Consider the following 10,870-nt stretch of genomic DNA (forward strand, 5'->3'; position numbering starts at 1 on the left):
CTGAGTGAGCACACAGGGGAATTAGCTCAAATGGTAGAGCGCTCGCTTAGCATGTGAGAGGTAGCGGGATCGATGCCCGCATTCTCCATTCTAAAATTTGCATACATTTTACTTTTTAACTTGTAATTGCCATGGTTGTTGCAGAGTAAGAACAGAAAAGTCACAGATGGCTTTCAAATTTGGTGTCATTATAACAACTAAAGTGGTTTAATCAAAAGTGTTTAGGTATTCTATAGCACGTGAGAGGAATTTGATTTCTTATGCAATCTCAAAATGAAAATTTCACACCTTCCATTTTCATATCGTCTTATTTTACTTGACATTCTTTCCTCTGAAGGATGTATAAAAGTGAAGTTCCTTGCAAAACAAGAGCAGAGGAATATCCAGAAACGGTTTTCCTTAATAAAAAATGATGAGTCTGCATACCATATTTAAGTGGGAGCCCGGCTAGCTCAGTCGGTAGAGCATGAGACTCTTAATCTCAGGGTCGTGGGTTCGAGCCCCACGTTGGGCGAAAACGAGTATTTTTTGCTGGATGATAGCATTGGCTCTCATAATATGGTGATTAATCTTGCATTAGACAGGCACTAACTCCTAAAAATTGTATCTCCCTTGGTTACTCATTCATGAGAAATGTATCTCCAAGATTAGGTAGGGCCTGAGTCTAGGTTAACATACAGTGATATCACTCCTATTCAAGTACTTAACATGCCAACCTGAAGTGTAAAACATCCCCTAGGTGTAGTTAAGGCATCAGTTAGGAGTGAACTGAACACTCATGTTATGGGCAATTAGACTTAAAATAAAGTGTGGACAGCAGTAACGTTACTTTTGAAATGTGATGCTGAGTGAGCACACAGGGGAATTAGCTCAAATGGTAGAGCGCTCGCTTAGCATGCGAGAGGTAGCGGGATCGATGCCCGCATTCTCCATTCTAAAATTTGCATACATTTTACTTTTTAACTTGTAATTGTCATGGTTGTTGCAGAGTAAGAACAGAAAAGTCACAGATGGCTTTCAAATTTGGTGTCATTATAACAACTAAAGTGGTTTAATCAAAAGTGTTTATGTATTCTATAGCACGTGAGAGGAATTTGATTTCTTATGCAATCTCAAACTGAAAATTTCACACCTTCCATTTTCATTTCGTCTTATTTTACTTGACATTCTTTCCTCTGAAGGATGTATAAAAGTGAAGTTCCTTGCAAAACAAGAGCAGAGGAATATCCAGAAACTGTTTTCGTTAATAAAAAATGATGAGTCTGCATACCATAGTTAAGTGGGAGCCCGGCTAGCTCAGTCGGTAGAGCATGAGACTCTTAATCTCAGGGTCGTGGGTTCGAGCCCCACGTTGGGCGAAAACGAGTATTTTTTTGCTGGATGATTGCATTGGCTCTCATAATATGGTGATTAATCTTGCATTAGACATGCACTAACTCCTAAAAATTGTATCTCCCTTGGTTACTCATTCATGAGAAATGTATCTCCAAGATTAGGTAGGGCCTGAGTCTAGGTTAACATACAGTGATATCACTCCTATTCAAGTACTAAACATGCCAACCTGAAGTGTAAAACATCCCCTAGGTGTAGTTAAGGCATCAGTTAGGAGTGAACTGAACACTCATGTTATGGGCAATTAGACTTAAAATAAAGTGTGGACAGCAGTAACGTTACTTTTGAAATGTGATGGTGAGTGAGCACACAGGGGAATTAGCTCAAATGGTAGAGCGCTCGCTTAGCATGCGAGAGGTAGCGGGATCGATGCCCGAATTCTCCATTCTAAAATTTGCATACTTTTTAACTTGTAATTGCCATGGTTGTTGCAGAGTAAGAACAGAAAAGTCACAGATGGCTTTCAAATTTGGTGTCATTATAACAACTAAAGTGGTTTAATCAAAAGTGTTTAGGTATTCTATAGCACGTGAGAGGAATTTGATTTCTTATGCAATCTCAAAATGAAAATTTCACACCTTCCATTTTCATTTCGTCTTATTTTACTTGACATTCTTTCCTCTGAAGGATGTATAAAAGTGAAGTTCCTTGCAAAACAAGAGCAGAGGAATATCCAGAAACAGTTTTCCTTAATAAAAAATGATGAGTCTGCATACCATATTTAAGTGGGAGCCCGGCTAGCTCAGTCGGTAGAGCATGAGACTCTTAATCTCAGGGTCGTGGGTTCGAGCCCCACGTTGGGCGAAAACGAGTATTTTTTGCTGGATGATAGCGTTGGCTCTCATAATATGGTGATTAATCTTGCATTAGACATGCACTAACTCCTAAAAATTGTATCTCCCTTGGTTACTCATTCATGAGAAATGTATCTCCAAGATTAGGTAGGGCCTGAGTCTAGGTTAACATACAGTGATATCACTCCTATTCAAGTACTAAACATGCCAACCTGAAGTGTAAAACATCCCCTAGGCGTAGTTAAGGCATCAGTTAGGAGTGAACTGAACACTCATGTTATGGGCAATTAGACTTAAAATAAAGTGTGGACAGCAGTAACGTTACTTTTGAAATGTGATGCTGAGTGAGCACACAGGGGAATTAGCTCAAATGGTAGAGCGCTCGCTTAGCATGCGAGAGGTAGCGGGATCGATGCCCGCATTCTCCATTCTAAAATTTGCATACATTTTACTTTTTAACTTGTAATTGCCATGGTTGTTGTAGAGTAAGAACAGAAAAGTCACAGATGGCTTTCAAATTTGGTGTCATTATAACAACTAAAGTGGTTTAATCAAAAGTGTTTAGGTATTCTATAGCACGTGAGAGGAATTTGATTTCTTATGCAATCTCAAAATGAAAATTTCACACCTTCCATTTTCATTTCGTCTTATTTTACTTGACATTCTTTCCTCTGAAGGATGTATAAAAGTGAAGTTCCTTGCAAAACAAGAGCAGAGGAATATCCAGAAACAGTTTTCCTTAATAAAAAATGATGAGTCTGCATACCATATTTAAGTGGGAGCCCGGCTAGCTCAGTCGGTAGAGCATGAGACTCTTAATCTCAGGGTCGTGGGTTCGAGCCCCACGTTGGGCAAAAACGAGTATTTTTTGCTGGATGATAGCATTGGCTCTCATAATATGGTGATTAATCTTGCATTAGACATGCACTAACTCCTAAAAATTGTATTTCCCTTGGTTACTCATTCATGAGAAATGTATCTCCAAGATTAGGTAGGGCCTGAGTCTAGGTTAACATACAGTGATATCACTCCTATTCAAGTACTAAACATGCCAACCTGAAGTGTAAAACATCCCCTAGGTGTAGTTAAGGCATCAGTTAGGAGTGAACTGAACACTCATGTTATGGGCAATTAGACTTAAAATAAAGTGTGGACAGCAGTAACGTTACTTTTGAAATGTGATGCTGAGTGAGCACACAGGGGAATTAGCTCAAATGGTAGAGCGCTCGCTTAGCATGCGAGAGGTAGCGGGATCGATGCCCGCATTCTCCATTCTAAAATTTGCATACATTTTACTTTTTAACTTGTAATTGCCATGGTTGTTGCAGAATAAGAACAGAAAAGTCACAGATGGCTTTCAAATTTGGTGTCATTATAACAACTAAAGTGGTTTAATCAAAAGTGTTTAGGTATTCTATAGCACGTGAGAGGAATTTGATTTCTTATGCAATCTCAAAATGAAAATTTCACACCTTCCATTTTCATTTCGTCTTATTTTACTTGACATTCTTTCCTCTGAAGGATGTATAAAAGTGAAGTTCCTTGCAAAACAAGAGCAGAGGAATATCCAGAAACAGTTTTCCTTAATAAAAAATGATGAGTCTGCATACCATATTTAAGTGGGAGCCCGGCTAGCTCAGTCTGTAGAGCATGAGACTCTTAATCTCAGGGTCGTGGGTTCGAGCCCCACGTTGGGCGAAAACGAGTATTTTTTACTGGATGATAGCATTGGCTCTCATAATATGGTGATTAATCTTGCATTAGACATGCACTAACTCCTAAAAATTGTATCTCCCTTGGTTACTCATTCATGAGAAATGTATCTCCAAGATTAGGTAGGGCCTGAGTCTAGGTTAACATACAGTGATATCACTCCTATTCAAGTACTAAACATGCCAACCTGAAGTGTAAAACATCCCCTAGGTGTAGTTAAGGCATCAGTTAGGAGTGAACTGAACACTCATGTTATGGGCAATTAGACTTAAAATAAAGTGTGGACAGCAGTAACGTTACTTTTGAAATGTGATGCTGAGTGAGCACACAGGGGAATTAGCTCAAATGGTAGAGCGCTCGCTTAGCATGCGAGAGGTAGCGGGATCGATGCCCGCATTCTCCATTCTAAAATTTGCATACATTTTACTTTTTAACTTGTAATTGCCATGGTTGTTGCAGAGTAAGAACAGAAAAGTCACAGATGGCTTTCAAATTTGGTGTCATTATAACAACTAAAGTGGTTTAATCAAAAGTGTTTAGGTATTCTATAGCACGTGAGAGGAATTTGATTTCTTATGCAATCTCAAAATGAAAATTTCACACCTTCCATTTTCATTTCGTCTTATTTTACTTGACATTCTTTCCTCTGAAGGATGTATAAAAGTGAAGTTCCTTGCAAAACAAGAGCAGAGGAATATCCAGAAACAGTTTTCCTTAATAAAAAATGATGAGTCTGCATACCATATTTAAGTGGGAGCCCGGCTAGCTCAGTCGGTAGAGCTTGAGACTCTTAATCTCAGGGTCGTGGGTTCGAGCCCCACGTATGGCGAAAACGAGTATTTTTTGCTGGATGATAGCATTGGCTCTCATAATATGGTGATTAATCTTGCATTAGACATGCACTAACTCCTAAAAATTGTATCTCCCTTGGTTACTCATTCATGAGAAATGTATCTCCAAGATTAGGTAGGGCCTGAGTCTAGGTTAACATACAGTGATATCACTCCTATTCAAGTACTAAACATGCCAACCTGAAGTGTAAAACATCCCCTAGGTGTAGTTAAGGCATCAGTTAGGAGTGAACTGAACACTCATGTTATGGGCAATTAGACTTAAAATAAAGTGTGGACAGCAGTAACGTTACTTTTGAAATGTGATGCTGAGTGAGCACACAGGGGAATTAGCTCAAATGGTAGAGCGCTCGCTTAGCATGCGAGAGGTAGCGGGATCGATGCCCGCATTCTCCATTCTAAAATTTGCATACATTTTACTTTTTAACTTGTAATTGCCATGGTTGTTGTAGAGTAAGAACAGAAAAGTCACAGATGGCTTTCAAATTTGGTGTCATTATAACAACTAAAGTGGTTTAATCAAAGTGTTTAGGTATTCTATAGCACGTGAGAGGAATTTGATTTCTTATGCAATCTCAAAATGAAAATTTCACACCTTCCATTTTCATTTCGTCTTATTTTACTTGACATTCTTTCCTCTGAAGGATGTATAAAAGTGAAGTTCCTTGCAAAACAAGAGCAGAGGAATATCCAGAAACAGTTTTCCTTAATAAAAAATGATGAGTCTGCATACCATATTTAAGTGGGAGCCCGGCTAGCTCAGTCGGTAGAGCATGAGACTCTTAATCTCAGGGTCGTGGGTTCGAGCCCCACGTTGGGCGAAAACGAGTATTTTTTGCTGGATGATAGCATTGGCTCTCATAATATGGTGATTAATCTTGCATTGGACATGCACTAACTCCTAAAAATTGTATCTCCCTTGGTTACTCATTCATGAGAAATGTATCTCCAAGATTAGGTAGGGCCTGAGTCTAGGTTAACATACAGTGATATCACTCCTATTCAAGTACTAAACATGCCAACCTGAAGTGTAAAACATCCCCTAGGTGTAGTTAAGGCATCAGTTAGGAGTGAACTGAACACTCATGTTATGGGCAATTAGACTTAAAATAAAGTGTGGACAGCAGTAACGTTACTTTTGAAATGTGATGCTGAGTGAGCACACAGGGGAATTAGCTCAAATGGTAGAGTGCTCGCTTAGCATGCGAGAGGTAGCGGGATCGATGCCCGCATTCTCCATTCTAAAATTTGCATACATTTTACTTTTTAACTTGTAATTGCCGTGGTTGTTGCAGAGTAAGAACAGAAAAGTCACAGATGGCTTTCAAATTTGGTGTCATTATAACAACTAAAGTGGTTTAATCAAAAGTGTTTAGGTATTCTATAGCACGTGAGAGGAATTTGATTTCTTATGCAATCTCAAAATGAAAATTTCACACCTTCCATTTTCATTTCGTCTTATTTTACTTGACATTCTTTCCTCTGAAGGATGTATAAAAGTGAAGTTCCTTGCAAAACAAGAGCAGAGGAATATCCAGAAACAGTTTTCCTTAATAAAAAATGATGAGTCTGCATACCATATTTAAGTGGGAGCCCGGCTAGCTCAGTCGGTAGAGCATGAGACTCTTAATCTCAGGGTCGTGGGTTCGAGCCCCACATTGGGCGAAAACGAGTATTTTTTGCTGGATGATAGCATTGGCTCTCATAATATGGTGATTAATCTTGCATTAGACATTCACTAACTCCTAAAAATTGTATCTCCCTTGGTTACTCATTCATGAGAAATGTATCTCCAAGATTAGGTAGGGCCTGAGTCTAGGTTAACATACAGTGATATCACTCCTAGTCAAGTACTAAACATGCCAACCTGAAGTGTAAAACGTCCCCTAGGTGTAGTTAAGGCATCAGTTAGGAGTGAACTGAACACTCATGTTATGGGCAATTAGACTTAAAATAAAGTGTGGACAGCAGTAACGTTACTTTTGAAATGTGATGCTGAGTGAGCACACAGGGGAATTAGCTCAAATGGTAGAGCGCTCGCTTAGCATGCGAGAGGTAGCGGGATCGATGCCCGCATTCTCCATTCTAAAATTTGCATGCATTTTACTTTTTAACTTGTAATTGCCATGGTTGTTGCAGAGTAAGAACAGAAAAGTCACAGATGGCTTTCAAATTTGGTGTCATTATAACAACTAAAGTGGTTTAATCAAAAGTGTTTAGGTATTCTATAGCACCTGAGAGGAATTTGATTTCTTATGCAATCTCAAAATGAAAATTTCACACCTTCCATTTTCATTTCGTCTTATTTTACTTGACATTCTTTCCTCTGAAGGATGTATAAAAGTGAAGTTCCTTGCAAAACAAGAGCAGAGGAATATCCAGAAACAGTTTTCCTTAATAAAAAATGATGAGTCTGCATACCATATTTAAGTGGGAGCCCGGCTAGCTCAGTCGGTAGAGCATGAGACTCTTAATCTCAGGGTCGTGGGTTCGAGCCCCACGTTGGGCGAAAACGAGTATTTTTTGCTGGATGATAGCATTGGCTCTCATAATATGGTGATTAATCTTGCATTAGACATTCACTAACTCCTAAAAATTGTATCTCCCTTGGTTACTCATTCATGAGAAATGTATCTCCAAGATTAGGTAGGGCCTGAGTCTAGGTTAACATACAGTGATATCACTCCTAGTCAAGTACTAAACATGCCAACCTGAAGTGTAAAACGTCCCCTAGGTGTAGTTAAGGCATCAGTTAGGAGTGAACTGAACACTCATGTTATGGGCAATTAGACTTAAAATAAAGTGTGGACAGCAGTAACGTTACTTTTGAAATGTGATGCTGAGTGAGCACACAGGGGAATTAGCTCAAATGGTAGAGCGCTCGCTTAGCATGCGAGAGGTAGCGGGATCGATGCCCGCATTCTCCATTCTAAAATTTGCATGCATTTTACTTTTTAACTTGTAATTGCCATGGTTGTTGCAGAGTAAGAACAGAAAAGTCACAGATGGCTTTCAAATTTGGTGTCATTATAACAACTAAAGTGGTTTAATCAAAAGTGTTTAGGTATTCTATAGCACCTGAGAGGAATTTGATTTCTTATGCAATCTCAAAATGAAAATTTCACACCTTCCATTTTCATTTCGTCTTATTTTACTTGACATTCTTTCCTCTGAAGGATGTATAAAAGTGAAGTTCCTTGCAAAACAAGAGCAGAGGAATATCCAGAAACAGTTTTCCTTAATAAAAAATGATGAGTCTGCATACCATATTTAAGTGGGAGCCCGGCTAGCTCAGTCGGTAGAGCATGAGACTCTTAATCTCAGGGTCGTGGGTTCGAGCCCCACGTTGGGCGAAAACGAGTATTTTTTACTGGATGATAGCATTGGCTCTCATAATATGGTGATTAATCTTGCATTAGACATGCACTAACTCCTAAAAATTGTATCTCCCTTGGTTACTCATTCATGAGAAATGTATCTCCAAGATTAGGTAGGGCCTGAGTCTAGGTTAACATACAGTGATATCACTCCTATTCAAGTACTAAACATGCCAACCTGAAGTGTAAAACATCCCCTAGGTGTAGTTAAGGCATCAGTTAGGAGTGAACTGAACACTCATGTTATGGGCAATTAGACTTAAAATAAAGTGTGGACAGCAGTAACGTTACTTTTGAAATGTGATGCTGAGTGAGCACACAGGGGAATTAGCTCAAATGGTAGAGCGCTCGCTTAGCATGCGAGAGGTAGCGGGATCGATGCCCGCATTCTCCATTCTAAAATTTGCATACATTTTACTTTTTAACTTGTAATTGCCATGGTTGTTGCAGAGTAAGAACAGAAAAGTCACAGATGGCTTTCAAATTTGGTGTCATTATAACAACTAAAGTGGTTTAATCAAAAGTGTTTAGGTATTCTATAGCACGTGAGAGGAATTTGATTTCTTATGCAATCTCAAAATGAAAATTTCACACCTTCCATTTTCATTTCGTCTTATTTTACTTGACATTATTTCCTCTGAAGGATGTATAAAAGTGAAGTTCCTTGCAAAACAAGAGCAGAGGAATATCCAGAAACAGTTTTCCTTAATAAAAAATGATGAGTCTGCATACCATATTTAAGTGGGAGCCCGGCTAGCTCAGTCGGTAGAGCATGAGACTCTTAATCTCAGGGTCGTGGGTTCGAGCCCCACGTTGGGCGAAAACGAGTATTTTTTGCTGGATGATAGCATTGGCTCTCATAATATGGTGATTAATCTTGCATTAGACATGCACTAACTCCTAAAAATTGTATCTCCCTTGGTTACTCATTCATGAGAAATGTATCTCCAAGATTAGGTAGGGCCTGAGTCTAGGTTAACATACAGTGATATCACTCCTATTCAAGTACTAAACATGCCAACCTGAAGTGTAAAACATCCCCTAGGTGTAGTTAAGGCATCAGTTAGGAGTGAACTGAACACTCATGTTATGGGCAATTAGACTTAAAATAAAGTGTGGACAGCAGTAACGTTACTTTTGAAATGTGATGCTGAGTGAGCACACAGGGGAATTAGCTCAAATGGTAGAGCGCTCGCTTAGCATGCGAGAGGTAGCGGGATCGATGCCCGCATTCTCCATTCTAAAATTTGCATACATTTTACTTTTTAACTTGTAATTGCCATGGTTGTTGCAGAATAAGAACAGAAAAGTCACAGATGGCTTTCAAATTTGGTGTCATTATAACAACTAAAGTGCTTTAATCAAAAGTGTTTAGGTATTCTATAGCACGTGAGAGGAATTTGATTTCTTATGCAATCTCAAAATGAAAATTTCACACCTTCCATTTTCATTTCGTCTTATTTTACTTGACATTCTTTCCTCTGAAGGATGTATAAAAGTGAAGTTCCTTGCAAAACAAGAGCAGAGGAATATCCAGAAACAGTTTTCCTTAATAAAAAATGATGAGTCTGCATACCATATTTAAGTGGGAGCCCGGCTAGCTCAGTCTGTAGAGCATGAGACTCTTAATCTCAGGGTCGTGGGTTCGAGCCCCACGTTGGGCGAAAACGAGTATTTTTTACTGGATGATAGCATTGGCTCTCATAATATGGTGATTAATCTTGCATTAGACATGCACTAACTCCTAAAAATTGTATCTCCCTTGGTTACTCATTCATGAGAAATGTATCTCCAAGATTAGGTAGGGCCTGAGTCTAGGTTAACATACAGTGATATCACTCCTATTCAAGTACTAAACATGCCAACCTGAAGTGTAAAACATCCCCTAGGTGTAGTTAAGGCATCAGTTAGGAGTGAACTGAACACTCATGTTATGGGCAATTAGACTTAAAATAAAGTGTGGACAGCAGTAACGTTACTTTTGAAATGTGATGCTGAGTGAGCACACAGGGGAATTAGCTCAAATGGTAGAGCGCTCGCTTAGCATGCGAGAGGTAGCGGGATCGATGCCCGCATTCTCCATTCTAAAATTTGCATACATTTTACTTTTTAACTTGTAATTGCCATGGTTGTTGCAGAGTAAGAACAGAAAAGTCACAGATGGCTTTCAAATTTGGTGTCATTATAACAACTAAAGTGGTTTAATCAAAAGTGTTTAGGTATTCTATAGCACGTGAGAGGAATTTGATTTCTTATGCAATCTCAAAATGAAAATTTCACACCTTCCATTTTCATTTCGTCTTATTTTACTTGACATTCTTTCCTCTGAAGGATGTATAAAAGTGAAGTTCCTTGCAAAACAAGAGCAGAGGAATATCCAGAAACAGTTTTCCTTAATAAAAAATGATGAGTCTGCATACCATATTTAAGTGGGAGCCCGGCTAGCTCAGTCGGTAGAGCTTGAGACTCTTAATCTCAGGGTCGTGGGTTCGAGCCCCACGTATGGCGAAAACGAGTATTTTTTGCTGGATGATAGCATTGGCTCTCATAATATGGTGATTAATCTTGCATTAGACATGCACTAACTCCTAAAAATTGTATCTCCCTTGGTTACTCATTCATGAGAAATGTATCTCCAAGATTAGGTAGGGCCTGAGTCTAGGTTAACATACAGTGATATCACTCCTATTCAAGTACTAAACATGCCAACCTGAAGTGTAAAACATCCCCTAGGTGTAGTTAA

General features: G+C 38.9%; 1 non-coding gene across 1 annotated transcript; it reads left to right on the plus strand.

Annotated features, from left to right (window-relative positions):
- The first annotated feature begins 2,967 nt into the window (after positions 1–2,967).
- TRNAK-CUU (transfer RNA lysine (anticodon CUU)) lies at positions 2,968–3,040 on the plus strand. Its single transcript has one exon. It is a non-coding gene; the product is annotated as a tRNA-Lys (tRNA).
- The last annotated feature ends 7,830 nt before the right edge of the window (positions 3,041–10,870 follow it).

This window comes from Triturus cristatus, chromosome 4_1 (assembly GCF_964204655.1).
Source record: "Triturus cristatus chromosome 4_1, aTriCri1.1, whole genome shotgun sequence".
NCBI lineage: Eukaryota > Metazoa > Chordata > Amphibia > Caudata > Salamandridae > Triturus > Triturus cristatus.